This window comes from Lepidochelys kempii, chromosome 1, assembly GCF_965140265.1.
Source record: "Lepidochelys kempii isolate rLepKem1 chromosome 1, rLepKem1.hap2, whole genome shotgun sequence".
NCBI lineage: Eukaryota > Metazoa > Chordata > Testudines > Cheloniidae > Lepidochelys > Lepidochelys kempii.
The window spans coordinates 312,490,759-312,511,598 of NC_133256.1; the positions used below are offsets into that span (position 1 = coordinate 312,490,759).

Consider the following 20,840-nt stretch of genomic DNA (forward strand, 5'->3'; position numbering starts at 1 on the left):
AGCCCTCTGTTTTGGAGGCAAAAACAAGATTTGCTTACACCTAGAGCTGGCTATTCAAAAAAATTGGGGGTGGGGAAGTGGGGAGAATTTTGGTTTAACTGAAATGAAATTTTTAATGAATGAAAACATTTTAAAAAATTGTTTCAGGTCAATATTACATTTCAATTTTGAGTGTCTTTGAATGTTTTTGAATTCTTAAAATAAGATTGAAATAATTTCCAAGTGACAAATAATTTCAACTTCCCCAAAATCTAAATCATTTAATTTAGCAAATGCCAAAATGAAGCATTTTGACTTTTCCAGAATTTGTTTTTTACATGAACAATTCCACAAAACCAACACACATTTGCAAAACTTTTTGGTATTACCAAATCTGTATCTTTCACCAAAAATGTTTCAGCCAAAACATTTTCCCTTACTCTACTTACACCTGTCATTTAGGAATTCATATTTTCATGATACCTACAAGAGTTTTACAGAGTGAATTAGGCCTTGGTGCAGAAGTGGAGGGGATTTCTTAGCTAAGAACATTTTTTCCTGATGAAGAGGAGAGAACTAGCACTGTATTTTGAGAAGTTTGTCATATCATTTGAATACTGAAACAGTGTTGTACACTAACATGCACCACTGGAAAATCAGAACCAGCAGTAGAACTTCTGTGAGGGCATGCAAAACAGATTTTTGGTCTCCCTGCTACCTTACAAATGTGGAAGAAAACAAGTCCTCACTCTGCGTTTGTCAGTCACAAATCAGAGACACTTTATTACGAGCAATTGCAAGGGAAGACTGCGTTTGGACAGGGCGGTCCCCCATCCTTAGGCAGATCTCCGCCAGATAAACAATTAGGGCAAGCATTCATACCTTTTGTTGCATACAATACTGATCAACAGCTGCACCTTGTTTATATATACTCCTTCCTGATACCTTACTTTTCTCAGTAGTTCCTGCTACAGTCTACGTTCCATTCTTATCTAACACAAGGTCAAAACAGCAGCTCTTACAGTTTTTCCCACTCGCCCAGGCCCTGCCTTAAAGTCTCGTGTTATCAGAGTTGGAGTTAGCTACATTGATGACATCTTCATCATCTGGACTCATGGAAAAGAAGCCCTTGAGGAATTCTACCATGATTTCAACAATTTCCATCCCACCATCAACCTCAGCCTAGACCAATCCACACAAGTGTCCATTTCCTGGACACTACTGTGCTAATAAGCGACGGTCACATAAACACCACCCTATACTGGAAACCTACTGCCTGCTTTACCTACTTATGTGCCTCCAGCTTCCATCCAGGACACACCACACGATCCACTGTCTACAGCCAAGCTCTAAGATACAACCGCATTTGCTCCAATCCCTCAGACAGAGACAAACACCTACAAGATCTCTATCAAGCATTCTTACAGCTACAGTACCCACCTCCTGAAGTGAAGAAACAGATTGACAGAGCCAGAAGAGTACCCAGAAGTTACCTACGACAGGACAGGCCTAACAAAGAAAATAAGAGAGCGCCAGAAGCTATCATCTTCAGCCCCCAACTAAAACCTCTCCAGCGTATTCTCAAAGATTTACAACGTATCCTGAAAAATGATCCCTCACTCTCACAGATCTTGGGAGACAGACCAGTCCTCGCTTACAGACAGCCCCCCAACCTGAAGCAAATACTCTAGCAACCACACACCACACAACAAAAACACTAACCCAGGAACCTATTCTTGCAACAAAGCCCGATGCCAACTCTGTCCACATATTTATTCAAGTGACACCATCATAGGACCTAATCACATTAGCCACGCCATCAGGGGCTCGTTCACCTGCACATCTACCAATGTGATATATGCTATCATGTGCCAGCAATGCCCCTCTGTCATGTACATTGGCCAAACCGGACAGTCTCTACGCAAAAGAATAAATGGACACAAATCTGACATCAGGAATCATAACATTCAAAAACTGGTAGGAGAACACTTCAACCTCTCTGACCTCTCAGTAAAAGATTTAAGGGTGGCAATTTTGCAACAGAAAAGCTTCAAAAACAGACTCCAAGGAGAAAATGCTGAGCTTGAATTAATATGCAAACTAGATACCATTAACTTGGGTTTGAATAGAGACTGGGAGTGGCTGGGTCATTACACATATTGAATCTATTTCCTTAAATTAAGTATCCTCACACCTTCTTGTCAACTGTCTAAATGGGCCATCTTGATTATCACTACAAAAGTTTTTTTTCTCCTGCTGATAATAGCTCATCTTAACTAATTAGCCTCTCACAGTTTGTATGGCAACTTCTAACTTCTCTGTGTGTGTGTGTATATATCTTACTATATGTTCCATTCTGTGCATCCAATTAAGTGGGCTATAGCCCACAAAAGCTTATGCTCTAATAAATTTGTTAGTCTCTAAGATGTCACAGGTACTCCTATTCTTTTTGTAAAATATCCTGAATCTTAAAGAATAAATTTTTCCAAACAATATTCAAACAAATCACTAAGATGCGAAGGCCTTGGCCAATGGGTTTCATCAGAGTAGATGGGATTGTCTGTATTTGGGTGTGTTACAGGGATAGTAGTTGTAGTAGAGGAAATGGCAGGGCAGTGGTTGTGGCAGAAAGGCATCTTTGGTATTCGTCATCTGAAAGCCAATTAGGGAGAGCAATACATGCCCTGTCAGGATCTTATGAGGGCTGAGTCCAGTCTTTCGATTGGAGTGGCCCTCTTGCTCATTAATGCTAATGGGAGGGCATGTGACCACTTTAAGTTAATCTCAGCACAGATCTTGGCTAGTTTATTTTTCAAAATCCGATTTTGACATTCCAGTGTCCCAGCAGACTGCGGGTGATGGGGGCAGTGGAGGTTGTGTTGGCTCTGCAACGCTGCACATAACGCTTTTACAAACTGTCCAGTAAAATGAGTTCCACGATCACTGTTGATACTCACAGGTATGCCGAATCGTGGTACAAAATCCTTAAGCAAAAGTTTCACAACAGTCTTGGCATCTGCCCTTCTGCAAGGGAAGGACTCAACCCACTTTGAAAATACATCAGCTAAAATTAACACAAACTCATAAATACAACATTCAAACATTTGAATAAAAGCAATCTGGATATTTACAAAAGGTCCCCAAGGAGGGGGACGTGCTGCTTTTCTAGTTTTAATTGCTTTTCCAATATTATGTTGCAGGCAGATTGCACACTGTTGGCAGTAGTGTTGGGCTACAGAAGAAAAGATCAGGTGCATGCCAGTCTCGTTTAACTGCAGCAATTATCCCCCCTTTTGCTCATGACCCTGGAATTAAGTGTCCCATGCTCTACCGACTGAACTAGCCTGGCAGAATAGGGAAGAGCACCCTAGGTGCAACCATGCAGCCGTCTGGAGAGCGCCATAGGTGATCAGAGTGTAAAGTGCTCCCAGCAACATTCCAAGATCATTTTTCAGCTTTTGGCACAGCCTCTGTCACGTATATTAAAACCTTAGTATTTCCTGACAGTATCTAAAACACTTTGTATTCCAAGTAAAAACAAGTATCTGCACTTTGGTTTAACCCTTCCATTTGGTTTTGAACTACGCAGTCCTGTAGAAAAATTAAACACAACAGTTCTAGCCACAAGACAAAAAAACACAAGGACATAGAACACAAAACACAGTTTCTATTGTGCCAGTAAATGCATGGTATGTTGGGTTGCTCTTTAGCTGGCATCAGCTTTCTCTGATTTTCTGAAAGATGAAAGAACATATTTCAGCCTCTTGTGGGGCAATCGGTCATTGCTTAAAATATTACCTTCTTATACAAATATTCTTGTTTATTGCAGGCAAAACAGAGGAATTACCCCCATATTTTCTGTATTTGTTTCATAGGCAGGCCAGGTTTCAGTGGCTTTTACCTTTATCAGTTAGGTACTTTGCATTAACACAGATGTTTTCTGGCTTGCTTTTGGATCCAGAGCCATTCACAGGTTAAAACCCTTACTTAAAAGGGACACAATTAACTTTTACCAGAGTTCTGATGGCCTTTTACTTGTAACTCCTACTTTTAAAACACACAGTGATCTGAAAAGGAAAACACCACCTATTGTAGCCCCTTGGAACCTAATAGGATTTTAATTAAATAGCATTGTATATTTACATTCTTTTTACCCCTTCTACAATATACACTGCACATGTTCTTTTTCTTAACATCCCCTTTATACAATTTTGGGCGGTTAAATTCCAATAGACACCCCTTATGTTCTTTTAGCTAATCTGACTAAAATATTCATAGCCAAATGATTTCAATCAAATAGTTTCTTTGCCTGGATTTATTTACAGACGTTTCTTTGGAAAAGGGCCCATTTTTCCTTCAGAATGGCTGCAAAGAAACCAAAAAATATTTTTTCTTTTTAGCGTTTTTACAAAATCCAACTGATAATTCCCTCCAACAGCTACAGAGCTTCCTTCAGTGGGGGGAGAAATCTGGGGGTGGGTCTGACCTGGCCCCAGATGCCATGCAAGGGAAGAGGAAGTCTCATCCTCCCCAGCCCAGCCGGGACTAGCAACTGAGCCCGGCACAGGGTAGGAGCCACCAGCCGGGTCTTCCCCAGTCCCTCCTCCTGCCCTACAGTGATTTCCCTCTCTGCCAGCTGCCCTGGGCCCCTGAAATATATTGCTGGGGAGAGTTGCATGACCGCTTTTTTGGCTTCCCTTTGCTTCCCTGTCAGAAAGTAATTTTTCTGCAGGGAACCAAAGAAATCTGCAGGGGACATAAATTCTGCACATGTGCAGTGGTGCAGAATTCCCCCAGAAGTAAACCTTTAAACTTACCTGGTTATTTCAAATAAGAAAAAGAGACTCCAGTTTTCAGCATCTAATGAATTTGATCTTCTTAGGAGTCAACCACCTTCCATTCCCACTGAATTCAATAAAGGTTCTTACAGGATTGGGTCCAACTGTTTCAGACAAAATATTAATACGGTTTCTTTCATTCTAGGTAAAGAATATGCAATATCTGTATTTAGTTAGATAAGGTGTAGGAAGACTGGAAAGACTAAGTATAGGCTTTTGGTATTTGTTTTCACATTAATTGACTTTTTAATGAGGTCAGAGAAGTGTTTTCAGGTGTTAACTGTCTCTTTAAACATTCATGGAGGCTCTAACAGAGATGAGCAGAAATACAAATGGCATGGGTTGCTGTATTGATAACCGTTGAACTCTTCATGCAGAAAACACAGCATTCATTATTTGCAAGTGAAAGTTTTGTGGATTTATTTTCTACTTGTACTAGTATGCGCCGTGTAAGGAAACAATGAAGAAAGCTTTGTGTGATACAGTTGGCCTAGTGCCATTTAAAGAAGGTTCCATTATTATAGTTACGATCCAGTACTGGATCACCTTTTGGAGACGTGAGTACAGGTGATAAGTAGGAATGGGACAACTTTTGTCTGATTTTGAGCCCAGTCAAAAATCATGAGGTAGAAAGTTCAGCTTTAATGTAATTGGGTGAGAGTTATGTTTAGGACAGACTGTGCAGAGAGTGGAAGAACAGGCAGAGAAGGTTTTTCTGTCCATCACATATCCTAATGAGCAAAATGCAGTTTACATTTACTGTTGCCCCTGTGCTGAGTCAAAGCATATTTGTGGAGTCTTGCAGGTCAGATTCCTATTTGGAGCAGAAATGTGCAATCAGATATTTTCTTAGTGTGTCAGGACCAGTGTCTGCACAGGTTCTGTTCTCTTGAGCAGGAATGGTGGTAAACTACATGCAGGCAGCTCCCTCTGCGGAAACTTCAGGTAAAGCACCTCTGCCTTTTCCCAAAAAGTCATTTTTATCAACCTTTATAGATATTGAATCACTCTGAGACTGATGGAGGGGGGAATGTTGCAGACTCTCATTAACTTTGCAACCCCCTGAAGTACTAGTAGGGATTCTCAAAACCCCAAACATCACAAGGTTCAACTGTTCTTTGTAACAGAATTTGTGATTTCACAGTTGGGAAGGAAATATGGAACAAACAGAGGGGCAGGTTAAGTGACATGCTAGTTACTTTATAGCTTGTTTATAAGCTTTATAGCTTATAACAACTGTTAGTTTGTTCCAAGTGGTTGAGTGATTTCTAGTTGCTACAACCCAAAGAACACCTCCGTGATGAACCGAGTTACAATTAGCTGGAAGTTTTAGTTGCTGGAAGTTTTAGTTGTGCAGCAGTGAATCACTCATGCTGCCTTTCCCATTCCCATCTTATCACTTCCTTGCATTGCCCTTCCAGGCAAGTGATCATGGCAGGAAATCCCCAGAGAGTCATTACAGTGGACAGCAGCATCAGCAAGTTATTAACAAAAACAAATCTACTTCAACTTCGCAGATGTCTGTCTTTCTGTGAAACATCAAAATGAAGATTGCCTGTATCTCACTGTTTCCTGTCTAAGAGCAAAGTGTGTGTGTGGTGGGGGGAACAGGGGGTAAAGGGGGCGGGATGGAGAATCGTCATGCCTGTTTATGAAAGCAGATAGGGATAACGGGATAAATACTGCTTGTTTGGGGTTTTTTTCAGGAGGTCAATGCCTTTTCCTTGCATGGCACTTGGCTAAGAGCCTGATGAAAGTGGTGTCCAAGAAATGACTGACAATAGTATAGTTTGCCCCTTACCAGCAAGAGATGTGCCTCAGAAACACCTCAGAGCTCTTTCATACAGGTCTATGATCTTGTGCATCTCAACCCGCTTTAATACTTATCTGTATCCTTTGCCCAAACTTCCCACTGAAGGCTATTTAATGATGTAAGCAAGTTTTGGTTAGTAATTCCCTTTTGCAGTTATGATGGCATGGCAGCCTATTTATATTAATGATATTTTTCCTTTTTTACTGCTTGGCAAATGATACAAGAGTTGAAACAAATGGAGGGATACATTACTTATTCAGCAGCCAATGAGTTTCTCATCCTCACAAACTCAATTTAGGTTTTGTCGACCTCTTTGCGTGAACTATTTGCTTCTCCTCCGTGGTGTTTCAAGATTTTTTTACAAATGTCTCTTGTCTTCTCTTGTCCTTCTCTAAAGAAGGAAATTCAGGGAAAGTTTAATTTTGAAAATACAAGATTTTTTTCTGTAGTTAGTATCAAATCAAATTTAATAAATAAATCAAAGCTGTAGATTTTTCTGGAAACTCAAGGTTGAATAAAGTTCAAATCCAAAGGTGTGTCCTATTCCAAAATTAAAAATGTGAAAATTGCCAAAAAACCTATTTCCTAAACATTTAAAAATCTCACAGTAAGCATAAATTTCTCATTGAAATAAAATTGAGTACTAAAGTAATCAAATCTCCTTGCATTTCAAATACAAATAAACCACAAAACTGTGGGAAGTCTAAATGATATATTTTCAGCAGGTTATACTGAGAATTAGATGGATAATTTCAATTACCTTGGCTAGGAAATTTGGACAAACACTATCAAGTGATTAAAAAATTTCCCTTGCCAAATAGGTTTTGACTCTTTCAATAGACCAGTGATTTGTCTAACATATTGGGTCTCACTATGGCAAAAAATTGAGATGACATGGTTCAAAAGCCCTGTGGTAAAAAGCTGATCCATTGCTGGCAGCTATTCTCAGCAACGTCCCTACCTCCTGCACCTCAACTACTAGTGTAGATGGGACAGAATTGTTTCTAGCATGATTCAGACTCGTTGAAAGTCTCCATGATACAGCAGCTAGTTTAGGTACCTGTACCATACTGACCGGCAGGGTGTAAGATGGAGGTAAAAAGTGTGGAAATTAATGTTGCTCAGAGCAGCATTACTGTCTCCTACATACACCAGCTGCAACAGATAAGCCAACAGAAGCACAAGTAGCGCGTGGGATGTGCTGCCAGCACTGGGAAGGGAAGTGCGGAGGCTGGTCAGAATCTCCACAATGGGGAAGAGGTCTGTAGGGCCTCTATTTCCGCAGATTTTTGACCATGCATGTTTCAGAGGCTAGGTCCTCATCCCTGCTGACCCCTTCCCTCAGGCGCTGGGGTGTTTGTTATGGGCACCGAAGAACTCAGATGGATAGACATGAGCTACATTACTGACAGCATCACAGACACTGCTGAGTGAGATTTCTCCTCCATCATCTTCTAACATGAGAACATAACGCTTTACTCCATAGATGATAAATAATGAAGCTCCTATTGATTGCTGAGGCAGCAAACTGCTGACCAATCCACCCCTCTTCAACTTGGTACAAATCTGCATGGAAGCCCGCTTCCACAGTTGTTCTTGATGAAATGCTCACCAGCTGAAAGTGGAAATGAAGGGAGTACGGTAAACGAGACTGCTGATGGAAAGCATAAACTAAGACTTGCAAGGAGTTCAGAGAAGTTCTCAGCATTTTGTGGAGCCAGTTTTAAACCGCCTTAATTATATTTGTGGTTTGGATTGCTTTGGTTGGCCGTTAAAATTAATTTAATATAGAGTAGCATTGAAACAAAAAAGGAATGTTTGTGGCCACAGTGGATTTCCTCCATGCCTGTAGGAAGAAGGGAACTACAGGCCAGTCAGCCTCACCTCAGTCCCTGGAAAAATCATGGAGCAGGTCCTCAAAGAATCAATCCTGAAGCACTTGCATGAGAGGAAAGTGATCAGGAACAGCCAGCATGGATTCACCAAGGGAAGGTCATGCCTGACTAATCTAATCGCCTTTTATGATGAGATTACTGGTTCTGTGGATGAAGGGAAAGCAGTGGATGTATTGTTTCTTGACTTTAGCAAAGCTTTTGACACGGTCTCCCACAGTATTCTTGTCAGCAAGTTAAGGAAGTATGGGCTGGATGAATGCACTATAAGGTGGGTAGAAAGCTGGCTAGATTGTCGGGCTCAACGGGTAGTGATCAATGGCTCCATGTCTAGTTGGCAGCCGGTATCAAGTGGAGTGCCCCAAGGGTCGGTCCTGGGGCCGGTTTTGTTCAATATCTTCATAAATGATCTGGAGGATGGTGTGGATTGCACTCTCAGCAAATTTGCGGATGATACTAAACTGGGAGGAGTGGTAGATACGCTGGAGGGGAGGGATAGGATACAGAAGGACCTAGACAAATTGGAGGATTGGGCCAAAAGAAATCTGATGAGGTTCAATAAGGATAAGTGCAGGGTCCTGCACTTAGGATGGAAGAATCCAATGCACCGCTACAGACTCGGGACCAAATGGCTAGGCAGCAGTTCTGCGGAAAAGAACCTAGGGGTAACAGTGGACGAGAAGCTGGATATGAGCCAGCAGTGTGCCCTTGTTGCCAAGAAGGTCAATGGCATTTTGGGATGTATAAGTAGGGGCATAGCGAGCAGATCGAGGGACGTGATCGTTCCCCTCTATTCGACATTGGTGAGGCCTCATCCGGAGTACTGTGTCCAGTTTTGGGCCCCACACTACAAGAAGGATGTGGATAAATTGGAGAGAGTCCAGCGAAGGGCAACAAAAATGATTAGGGGTCTAGAACACATGACTTATGAGGAGAGGCTGAGGGAGCTGGGATTGTTTAGCCTGCAGAAGAGAAGAATGAGGGGGGATTTGATAGCTGCTTTCAACTACCTGAAAGGGGGTTCCAAAGAGGATGGCTCTAGACTGTTCTCAATGGTAGCAGATGACAGAACGAGGAGTAATGGTCTCTAGTTGCAGTGGGGGAGGTTTAGATTGGATATTAGGAAAAACTTTTTCACTAGGAGGGTGGTGAAACACTGGAATGCGTTACCTAGGGAGGTGGTAGAATCTCCTTCCTTAGAGGTTTTTAAGGTCAGGCTTGACAAAGCCCTGGCTGGGATGATTTAACTGGGAATTGGTCCTGCTTCGAGCAGGGGGTTGGACTAGATGACCTTCTGGGGTCCCTTCCAACCCTGATATTCTATGATTCTAAGAGTAAATTAGTTAACAAGAACTTGAAAGTATGGCCCAAGTGGTTAACCCTTTTCTTACTGGAGCTTGCTCTTCCATTGTAATCTGCTTTAAAAAGAGATGCGGTGATCAGTGGTGGTTTTCCGCCTTTTTCGTCGTCTTTGTCCTCCCCATGGGAGTGCTTTAATTACGAAAACAGCAAGGAGTGAGTTGTTTGAACAGAAAATCTGGGCACTTCCTTTATAAATATTACTTTTCCCTTCATGTGAAGCCAAAGCAGTTTCCTCTGTTCCCACGCACGCGTTTTTCTGACTCGGGCACTATAAAAACATGGGTATAAAAACATTAAATGTAGCCAGAAAAGGTTAATTAGGAAATGATACAGTTAGGAGCAGTTGAAGTTTAGTTCACAACCAACCGAAAAGGGGATACAGGGAACATCCTATTTCTGCTTTGTGATCACATTTCCATCTCAGATGCCAGTCAGTACTGGGCTGGATCAGTATTTGATGGCAGTCCTTCTAGTAACACTAGGTGCTGCAGGACGTGGTTTCAGCAATTCAATAGGTGGTATTCTCCCCTTTGAGTCAGAATTCCGTTAAAGGGCATTGTGTTGCTGGAGGCTCTTTGCAGGGCTCATAAAATCATGGTCCTTATCGTTTGATTATTAAAGCTACCATGGTATGTTTCATAAGAAATGGGGTTTTAACTTGATAACCAGGTCAAATTCCAAATTGAGTAATTATTTTTCCTACCTAAAATTAGCCCCATCACTTTCAGTTGGGAATGATATTCTTCCCATGCCCTCAACTCTTGTGTGGTATTACACCTGAGCTGGAAAACTGAGATTTTGGTCATGCGGGAGGGAAAGAGAGTGTTCTCTAGCAGTATGAAAATTTTTTCCTGTGGAATAGCTGCATGGCAGGCAAGCCACCTGCCTGTCCTCCATTTGGGCTACCCTGGGAGCCAACCAGGTGGGGAACAGATGCCCAGCTCTCCAGTTAGCCAGCCAAGTAGGGAAATAAAGGTCTGGGGAACCCCAGCTCCAGATGAGCCTGGGAGCCCAGGTGTACCTGAGAGCTTGGGAGCTAGGGATTCAAGGCTCCTGACTCCCCAAAAGTCCCCCAAGCAGTTTGCCGAGAAGCAGAGAGTCTGAGCTGCTGAGGAATGAGCCAGGCGAGCTGGCAGGACTCACGGCATCTTTTGAAAATTGCCTGGCAGGAAAGATTCCATTGGGAACCTGCCTGGTTTCCAATGGAACTTGGTTGAAATTTACTGATTCCCATGGAATGTTTACATTTCAGTGAATTTTCTAACTAGCTTTAGTTGTGACAGCTTTGTTTTTGTAGCATTTAATTAGCTGTGCACAGGGAATAAAACTCCAAACATAGTGTGTAAGCCCTGTCTGGGGCACATTTTACCTACCTTAGATACCCAAAGGGTCCGTCTTTCTCTCTAAAAAAAAAAAAAAAAAAAGTCTACACTTGTATGGCTTGTCATGCCAGAAAGTGTCATAAAATTTTGTGCTCCACTCCAGAGGAGGCTGCATTTCATGAATTTCAATGGGGGAAAGTGATCCCTTATCTCAGCATCATGAAACTGAAATAGTTTGTGTAAAGCTCTGAACTCTCTGCTCAACGTTATCTTCTCTAACCCCTTTCTCCTTCTCCTTTCTCTTTCTCTGAAAGGCAAACATTTGCAATATCCAGGAGGAACTCTCCATATCTACACCCTTCTCTCCCCTCAATTTTACTGTTGCTGAGTCCTTAAGTCCCACTATCTTTCATCACTTTCTCCCCTCCTTGTTATGTTAATCTAACCACACTTCCCTCCTTTTGCTCCATCTTCCAAGACTGCCTGTGCCTCTGGATCTGTAAGGTTTCTCTGCTTCTCCACCAGACTGCCTGCCTCTTACTCACACAAGGCAGCCTGTGTTCTTCGGGAATAATCCTTGAACCTGTTATGCAAGTACTCCCATTGGCTATGTGATTAAGGAGTTGCAGGACTGGGCATGTAGATTGTAAAATCTCTGAGGTAGGGTAAAAGTCCTTTTGGGGGGCCAGTTTTAAACTGCCTTAATTACATTTGTGCTTTGGATGACTTTGGCCATTAAAATTCACCTTTCTAAAGCACCATGCACACCAATGGCACTGTATAAATAAAGCACTTTGAGGGCTTGATAGAAAAGGCTCTACAGAAATAATATATTACTTCCAGTCTAGAGAAATGTAGGGCACTTCAAAATTAGTTTTTACAAGCCCTGTGTGTTTAAAAACTTTTACATCTTTTTTTTGTTTCCCTTTTGTTTAACCACCTCTGCAGGCTGGGCATGTTTGAGCATCCAAAGATCCTATTTCATTGTAGGATCCTATTTCAAATCCAGGTCAGGCCAGATCAATAGAAAATCAGCACACTCTGAAATAAAACTGTCTGTGAAATTCCTTCACCTGTGGGAAGAGGAAGAGTATAATAAAGAAAATACTGATTTTCTTTTTGAGGTGAAAAACTCTGAAATAGTATCCTTGGGTGTTGCACAATCTACCTTGACTGAGCATTGATCATAGCACAATTTTGGTGTATTTTGTGTCCTTGGGTAGCAGATAATGACTGTTTTTTCAAACTAGCCACACAGCAATGGTAGGATATTTTACAGAAAAAACAGAGGTACTTGTAAGTTTGAACACAGCTAATATCATGAAATATGCCTACTGATGCTTGTGATCTAAAAGTGCCTGTAGCTACTTCACTGTTAGATCAAGTATATATTTATTAGTTTGAAAAATTTAGGGTGAATCTAATCTAGTCTATAATTTAATTCAAGATTACATCAGCTCCTATGATCTTCAGCAACTTTATTTGGCAACACAGCTTCTTCAACGTTCAAAAATGCCTTTGAATTAGAATCAGATTATCCAAGGTTGTTGTGTGTGCTCCCCCCGCTCACCCTTTGTCTTTTTCTCTCCCTGAACACAAAAGAGAGAGATGATTGTATAGTAGTTGGATCAGAGGAAAACTGCAGTATTGTTTCAGATCAGGGAGGGGGCAAGGGGTGAGAGAGAATCTAAACCAGTTGGGAGAACTTCAGGTAGCTCTGAATGTATGGATCTTTGGATGTCTGTCAATATTATGCTGAATACCAGGGGAAATTTTCATATGGTGAACTTGGTTCTACTGTGGAATTATGACCTTAGGGGAAGTCCTGTCACTTAGCACATTTAAACCCCATCAGGGCAAAATCCTAGTGAATGTCTAATAGGGAGAAACTTGTACTGGCAAGGAGAAGTGTTAGATGAGTCTCCTCCATAGGGTCACCATAGTATAATGGTTAACGTATTGAACTGGAAAACCAGGAGCCCTGTATTCTATTACCACATCTGCGATTCACTGTGTGACCTTGGATCTTTTTCTGAAAGATCTGCTCTAGAAATTATTTTGGGGAAGTTCAATACCCTGTGTTATACCAGCGGGCAAACTAGATGGTCATAGTGGGCCCTTCTGGCCTTGGAATCCATGAACCTTGGGCAAGTGAATTAACTTCTGTGCTGCATTCCCCATCTGTAAAAAATGGAAAATAATATTTGCTCTTGAAGAGTGCTGTTTTTTAAAATTTTCCTTTCTTGAGGCATCACTGCTTCTGGAGGCTGTGTTTTGAATTGTGCAGGTGGCTAGAATTTATCTCAGGATTTTATACAGGGCCATTAATAACAGCTTGACACGTTATGGTTGTATATTAGAAGATCATAAGGTACTCGCGTGGACCCCTTAAAACGTTATGCTCTCAGTTGCTATAAAGAGACCAGAGGCTGAGATCAAAAGCACTGATTATATCAGTTTAGGGAAGCAAGTCTCTTTAGCAGACACAGCCATACTAATAAACACAGATACAAGCTAGAACATTAATTGGAACAATATTGGATTTTTAGTCTGTTCCTAGAGGTTCCGACTATGTACAATAAACTCTGATATCTAACCTTCAGCTGCTGGAATAGAAGGTTGTGCCATGTATGCCTCTTTCCAGGCATATTGCCTTTATTAATCACTACACTAGGAGTCATAAATGAGAGGGTTATCCAGTTCTCCTGTGCCTTTGGATATCCCAGTTGTCTACCCAATTCCTTTTGATGGAAGGAGAAGGCAGAGAGCTGTACATTCTCCTCTTACTATTTCTTTCTTCTGTGTCCTCATTCTAACTGGGAGCTTTTCCCAAGCAGCTGACATCACGACTCATCTGCCTTATTATAACGGGATAGCCTTTGTTATAATCATTTTGATCATTATATTTATAAACAGTAGCGCAGGGTAACGAGTTAATAGCTAATTTCTAATGAAGTATGTTTGTAATTTTTAAACCACTCAGAGTTCACAAAGTTATCAAGAGGGATACGTTCTGCCACATAGTAACTAATTGTACTAAGGTGTAAAATTCCATTCAGGGGTAATCATGTAGCCAGTTTCCCAGCTCTACAGCAACAACCTGGAAGCAGAAATCTCCCTTGTGTGTGCCACCACAGTAATGGGACCAGCAACAGCCAATGTATTCTATGTAACTGTGGTGGCCAACATCTTAGCTGACACATTGGGGATTGAATTGGGGCCTTTGGAGCTAAAAGCATGAGTCTCTACAGCATAACCTAGAGCACTAAAGCTCCCTAGCTAAGGTAGTGTCTATACTACCAGCTAAATTGACACTGCTACGATAGATGCAGCAGTGTCAATTTAGCAGGTCTAGTGAAGACCCGCTAAATCAATGGGAGAGCACTGTCCCATTGATTTGTCTACTCCACCTCCCCAAGAAGCATAAGGGAAGTCACAGCGTAGTGTAGATACCGCGGCAAGTAAATCTAGCTACATTGACTTCAGTTCTATTATTCACGTAACTGAAGTAGCGTAACTGAGATCCATTTTTCGTGGTAGTGTAGACCAGCCCTCAGGCTGCAATAGAATCTCCTATTTTAATCAGGCACAAAGGAGGGACCTGTAACACATTCAATAGTGCATTACAGAACCATTCATGAAAAGTAGATTCTAACATCAGACAAAATACACATACAAACTAGTTGCATTGAAAACTTGCATCTCTCATATTTTTTATAATGCTCCACTAGTATACCATGATATGATATAATTGTAGTTTTCCTTCTGTAAAATAAATCTGCCCTTGTTCAACTGTATTGTTGGAGGAAGAGGGAAATTGGTTTTAGGAGTTTCTAAAATAGGTTGTCTGTAAATCATACTGGGTCTGATTCTGCTTTGCTTTGCTCTGTCATTTACACCTGTGCAAAGTAGATACTCCACTGGCTAAATGAGTGAAAAATATGATGTGGTAGCATTTTATACTCACCTTGCATTCACTTTGCACAGGTCTGAATGATTATATGAGGGACATGGTAGTACAGAATCTGGACCAGTGTCAGTTCTAAGGTTTGATAACTTGTGATCGGTCAAGGCTAGAAAGAAGTGCAATGTCCCATTGCAAAGGAGTGATTCCCAGTTATTTTCTATTGGTGTAAAACCCTGATTCTTAGCCCTGATATAATGCATAAGATGTTGGATGGTAAACCTGTTGCTGGTCCAGAGCAGAACATTGCTTGACCTCCCTCTTAGAGCAGTGTAATTTTGTGGGGGAGTAGGTAGGAATTTCTTAAGGGGTTGGGGGAAGAAAGAAGGCAAATGTTCCATGGCAGATTATTTTTAATTCTCAAAATTTACCTGTCTGAAAGCTTCCAAGTGGTTTTCAATGTAAAGTTACCTTCAGGGGCTAGGCAGGAGAGCCAGTCTAAGAGGCACAATAAATACCGTTTCTAACATGGATCTCACTATCACATTTGGGACCCTGACCAGGGGTATTCTATCTGCTACCCAAGATCCATAAACCTGGAAATCCTGGACGCTCCATCATCTCAGGCACTGGCACCCTAACAGCGGGATTGTCTGGCTATGTGGACTCTCTCCTCAAGCCCTACGCTACTGGCCCTCCCAGCTATCTTCGAGACACCACTGACTTCTGAGGAAACTACAATCCATCGGTGATCTTCCAGAAAACACCATCCTGGCTACTGTGGATGTAGAAGTCCTCTACACCAACATTCTACAAGCTATCAGGAACAGTATCCCCGATTAATGTCACGGCAAACCTGGTGGTTGACCTTTGTGACTTTGTCCTCACCCACGACTATTTCACATTTGGGGACAATATATACCTTCAAGTCAGCAGCACTGCTATGGGTACCCGCATGGCCCCACAGTATGCCAACATTTTTATGGCTGACTTAGAACAACGTCCTTAGCTCTCGTCCCCTAGTGCCCCTCCTCTACTTGTGCTACATTGATGACATCTTCATCATCTGGACTCATGGAAAAGAAGCCCTTGAGGAATTCCACCATGATTTCAACAATTTCCATCCCACCATCAACCTCAGCCTAGACCAATCCACATAAGCGGTCCATTTCCTGGACACTACTGTGCTAATAAGTGATGGTCACATAAACACCACCCTATACCGGAAACCTGCTGACCACTATACTTACCTACGTGCCTCCAGCTTTCATCCAGACCACACCACACGATCCATTGTCTACCGCCGAGCTCTACGATAAACCGCATTTGCTCTAACCCCTCAGACAAACATCTACAAGATCTCTATCAAGCATTCTTACAACTACAGTACCCACCTGCTGAAGTGAAGAAACAAATTGACAGAGCAAGAAGAGTACCCAGAAGTCACCTACTACAGGACAGGCCCAACAAAGAAAGTAACAGAACGCCACTAGCTGTCAGCTTCAGCCCCCAACTGAAACCTCTCCAACGCAACATCAAGGATCTACAACCTATCCTGAAGGACGACCCATCACTCTCACAGATCTTGGGAGACAGGCCAGTCCTTGCTCACAGACAGCCCCCCAAAATGAAGCAAATACTCACCAGCAACCACACACCACACAACAGAGCCACTAACCCAGGAACCTCTCCTTGCAACAAATCCCATTGCCAACTGTGTCCACATATCTATTCAGGGGACACCATCATAGGGCCTAATCACATCAGCCACACTATCAGAGGCTCGTTCACCTGCACATCTACCAATGTGATATATGCCTTCATGTGCCAGCAATGCCCCTCTGCCATGTGCATTGGTCAAACTGGATAGTCTCTACGTAAAAGAATAAATGGACACAAATCAGACGTCAAGAATTATAACATTCATAAGCCAGTCGGAGAACACTTCGATCTCTCTGGTCACTTGATTACAGACCTAAAAGTCGCAATATTACAACAAAAAGACTTCAAAAACAGACTCCAGTGAAAGACTGCTGAATCAGAATTAATTTGCAAACTGGATACAATTAACTTAGGCTTAAATAGAGACTGGGAGTGGATGTGTCATTACACAAAGTAAAACTATTTCCCCATGTTTATTTCCCCCCCCCCCCCATTCCTCAGACGTTCTTGTCAACTGCTGGAAATGGCCCACCTTGATTATCACTACAAAAGGTTCCCCCCCCCCCCCCCCGCGGACACCTCCCCCTGTTCTCCTGCTGGTAATAGCTCATCTTAAGTGATCACTCTCCTTACAGTGTGTATGATAACACCCATTGTTCCATGTTCTCTGTCTATATAAATCTCCCCACTGTATTTTCCACTGAATGCATCCGATGAAGTGAGCTGTAGCTCACGAAAGCTTATGCTCAAATAAATTTGTTAGTCTCTAAGGAAGCACAAATACTCCTTTTTTCCCACTTATATGTATGTATACATAGATCTTCTTACTATATGTTCCATTCTATGCATCCGATGAAGTGGGCTGCAGCCCACGAAAGCTTATGCTCTAATAAATTTGTTAGCCTCTAAGGTGCCACAGGTTTTCTTGTTCTTCTTACTCATTATTACATTAGCAGAAGATTTAGTAGGCAGAGTTTCACATTTGCTCCTTGTGGCATCTGAAACCATTTTTCAAACATCCAGCAACGGTTTTTAGGAGGCTGTTCTCCGAAGATTCAGCCTTGCCTCAGTAAAAGTTGCTTGTGCTCTGACATGATCTATCAGCCCCTGCTTCAACTCAAAGAGCATCTTATTTTGCAGCACTAGAATAAGTTACTTTGCCAGGTATTTTATAGTACAGCAATTGCTCTTGGACTGCTTATATATTTTGACAGTGCTAACTACACTACCATGTATGGTGGTGTTCATCTTTTGATGTCCTGGAGAAAACTTGTGTTTGATAGAAAGTGCAATGGTTGCATTCTGGAGGACAAATCTGGAAGCAATTAGGTATGTCAGAGTGAATATAGCCTGGGTAGATCGATCACTTATGCTACTGGCGCATAGATTTTGATTTCTGGAAGCTGGTTGCAAAGACCCTATGTCTTGTGGTACTTAATGTATTTATGAGGGGCAAGGTAATAGGTTCCCTGCTGGCTGTGGGCTCTTATGTTACCATATCTACAGCTGAGCACCTTTCACATACTTTGCTGGAGGCTGCAATCCTAATATGAACGTCCAAGCCCCCCATGTCACTTGCTCTTAAGGTGTTGAAAAAGAGCTGTTGTGGCATGAACAAGAACTTAAAATAAAATCTTGCAGCAGATGCTATCACCTGTACCCAACTTAATTCAGCCAAAACAATCTGCTACTGAGAGTGGAGAAGGCTGGAAACCTGATAACTCAGTCTGAGGAAGGAGGGAGTGAAGAGTAGCAATCTGGCACAAACCTTGAGCCTATCAGGAAAGAGGCTTCTTATTTATTTTATAGATCACTAAATTACCTACAGTTTGGAGGAGACGTTCTCTGGAACTGCTAGCTAGCAAGTACAAACTAAAACACTTGGGTGCCTGATATATGCTGTTACATTCCTGTGGTAGTTGAGGCATTTGCAGTCTACTTACTGCATGCTAATTTCTTTGGGTGCACTGGGAGGGATTTTCTTAAGAAATGGAGTTCGTGGTACTGCTGACAGTGTGTGTAAATTATCATTGAGGAAAGAGAGCCTTGTATTTAAAGCACAGGAGAACTGGGAGTTTGCAGACTTGGGTTTTATTTATAGGCTGTATTAAAGACTTCCGTGTAATCTTCAGCAGGTTGCTTAATCTCTGTATTACCACAGTTTCCTCCATCTGTTACCGACTTCACGGGTAGTTGTAAAGCTAAATTCATGAATGTTGGTAAAGAGATTTTTGAATGGAAGACAACCTATAATTGCAAAGTATGATCTCTATTTCAACATGATGAAAACTGAGACCCACCTGATTGCTCACAAACACTATCATCTTCCTTTTTTCTTGATTTCTGTTAACACCACAATCCTCTTCATGATTCTGACACTGAAGTTGTGGGGCCTCCCCTTCCTTCACACATTCAAGATGTTGGTCTTTTCTCCACAATATATTAAAATAATCCCTTTGTCTGTCCTTGACACTAAAACACTTGCCAATGTCTTGCTTAGCTTCTGCCTTTGCTTACAACTTCCTCTTTTATGCCCATCCTGATTCCTGTGGTACTCAACTCCAGTCTATCCAGAACATCTAAAATCTTCTTTTTTGCCGGTCCCTTCTGCCGCATCACTCTCCTCCTCAAGTCTCTGTGTGAACGTCAAAATTCTCATCCCCTTCTTGAAGGGATTGCATCATTCTGCCCATGCCAACATCTCTCTTCTCAATTCTTGCTGCTCCTCTCCTTTGCCCTCTTGCTGTAATGAAGGACCCCTCACCACTCTGTTTCATGCCCCCTTCTTGCTTGGAATGACCTCTCTAGCCCAGTGCATCAAGCATCCTTCTTTCTTCAGATTCAAACACTGAAGCTGCAGAAAGGTGCCCTGATTCAGCACCCCTGAGTTTTCCAAAGCATCTTTGTGTCTGATCTTTGTCTATTTTGATTGCAAGTTCCTTCAAAAAGGGATACAATTTTCCTTTGTGTCTTGTATAGCTCTGAGCAAATTATTGGTACATCATAAAGAATAATAAAGTATTATCTGAGAATGGAAGTGGGGTTGAAAGAGATGATTTGTGTGTACTCTTAAGTAGTGCTTATTACCATGGCAACTAGACACATGGAATGCAAAAAACATTAAACCCAGTCAGATTTTGTACAAAATAAATAAGCCTTAGGTGGCATGAAGCACACTGGACTCTGGTGCTGACAAACCACCGTGAAGCATGACTTCCAAAAGTGAAGGCCTTCAGCTGACACTCCTTCCATGATCCTTGAGGGACCTAGAGGCCAGCAAGCCTTGGTTACAAACTGAAATCCAGAGGTGAACTGGAGTGGGGAATGATTTGAATCTAGTAGTCTGGTTAAGGACTATGTCCAGGTTTGCTAGGGACTGTAGTTTCACAATCCTTTATTGCATATATTGGCATACACAGTACACTGCTTAAAGGGACATACACTACTCTGTATACGCTTACAGAAACTATCTGTAAGAAAAAACAGTATTGCCTACCGATGGACATCCATTGCTGAAGATTTCTTCCAAAACAGTCATTCTCTTCATATTCAAGTGGAACAGCCTAGTTTTACTTCCTTTTGACATCATTTTTATAATAGAGCAGTGGTCTTGAGTGCTAATGAGACAGTATTTTATCTGCCCTTAGATGCCTAGGTGCTATTTCCCCTCTATAAAGTATTCTGAAGCTGTCTGATACAGCCAAGGCACTGAGCACTTCAGACAATGGAAGGTGAGAGTGCTCAGGTTCTGCTAGAGTAGAGTCAGAACATACAAAATCCAATCCTTAATATAAAACATACATTCTTTCAGGTACTCTACCATATGAGTTCTCAATTCTTTAGTGATTAGTCATATGTCTGCAACTGATTGTATGTCTGACTTGCCTGAGCCACTATTGAAAGTGAACCCAGAGCAGTACTCCGTTTAGTCTTGGGATTCAAACTTATGCTATGGCAAAAATTTATTTAAAAAGAAATAAACTTGACTCTATATACATTTTTTTAAATACAAGGTTCTGAACCATTACAGATCACCTTACGTAAGTAGTCCGAAGTGTAAAAAGAATA

At 41.7% G+C, this 20,840-nt stretch overlaps 1 protein-coding gene across 5 annotated transcripts in view; it reads left to right on the forward strand.

Annotated features, from left to right (window-relative positions):
- Window positions 1–20,840, forward strand: part of PLXNB2 (plexin B2) — a 325,762-nt gene that overhangs the window by 166,049 nt on the left and 138,873 nt on the right. The window lies entirely within an intron of this gene.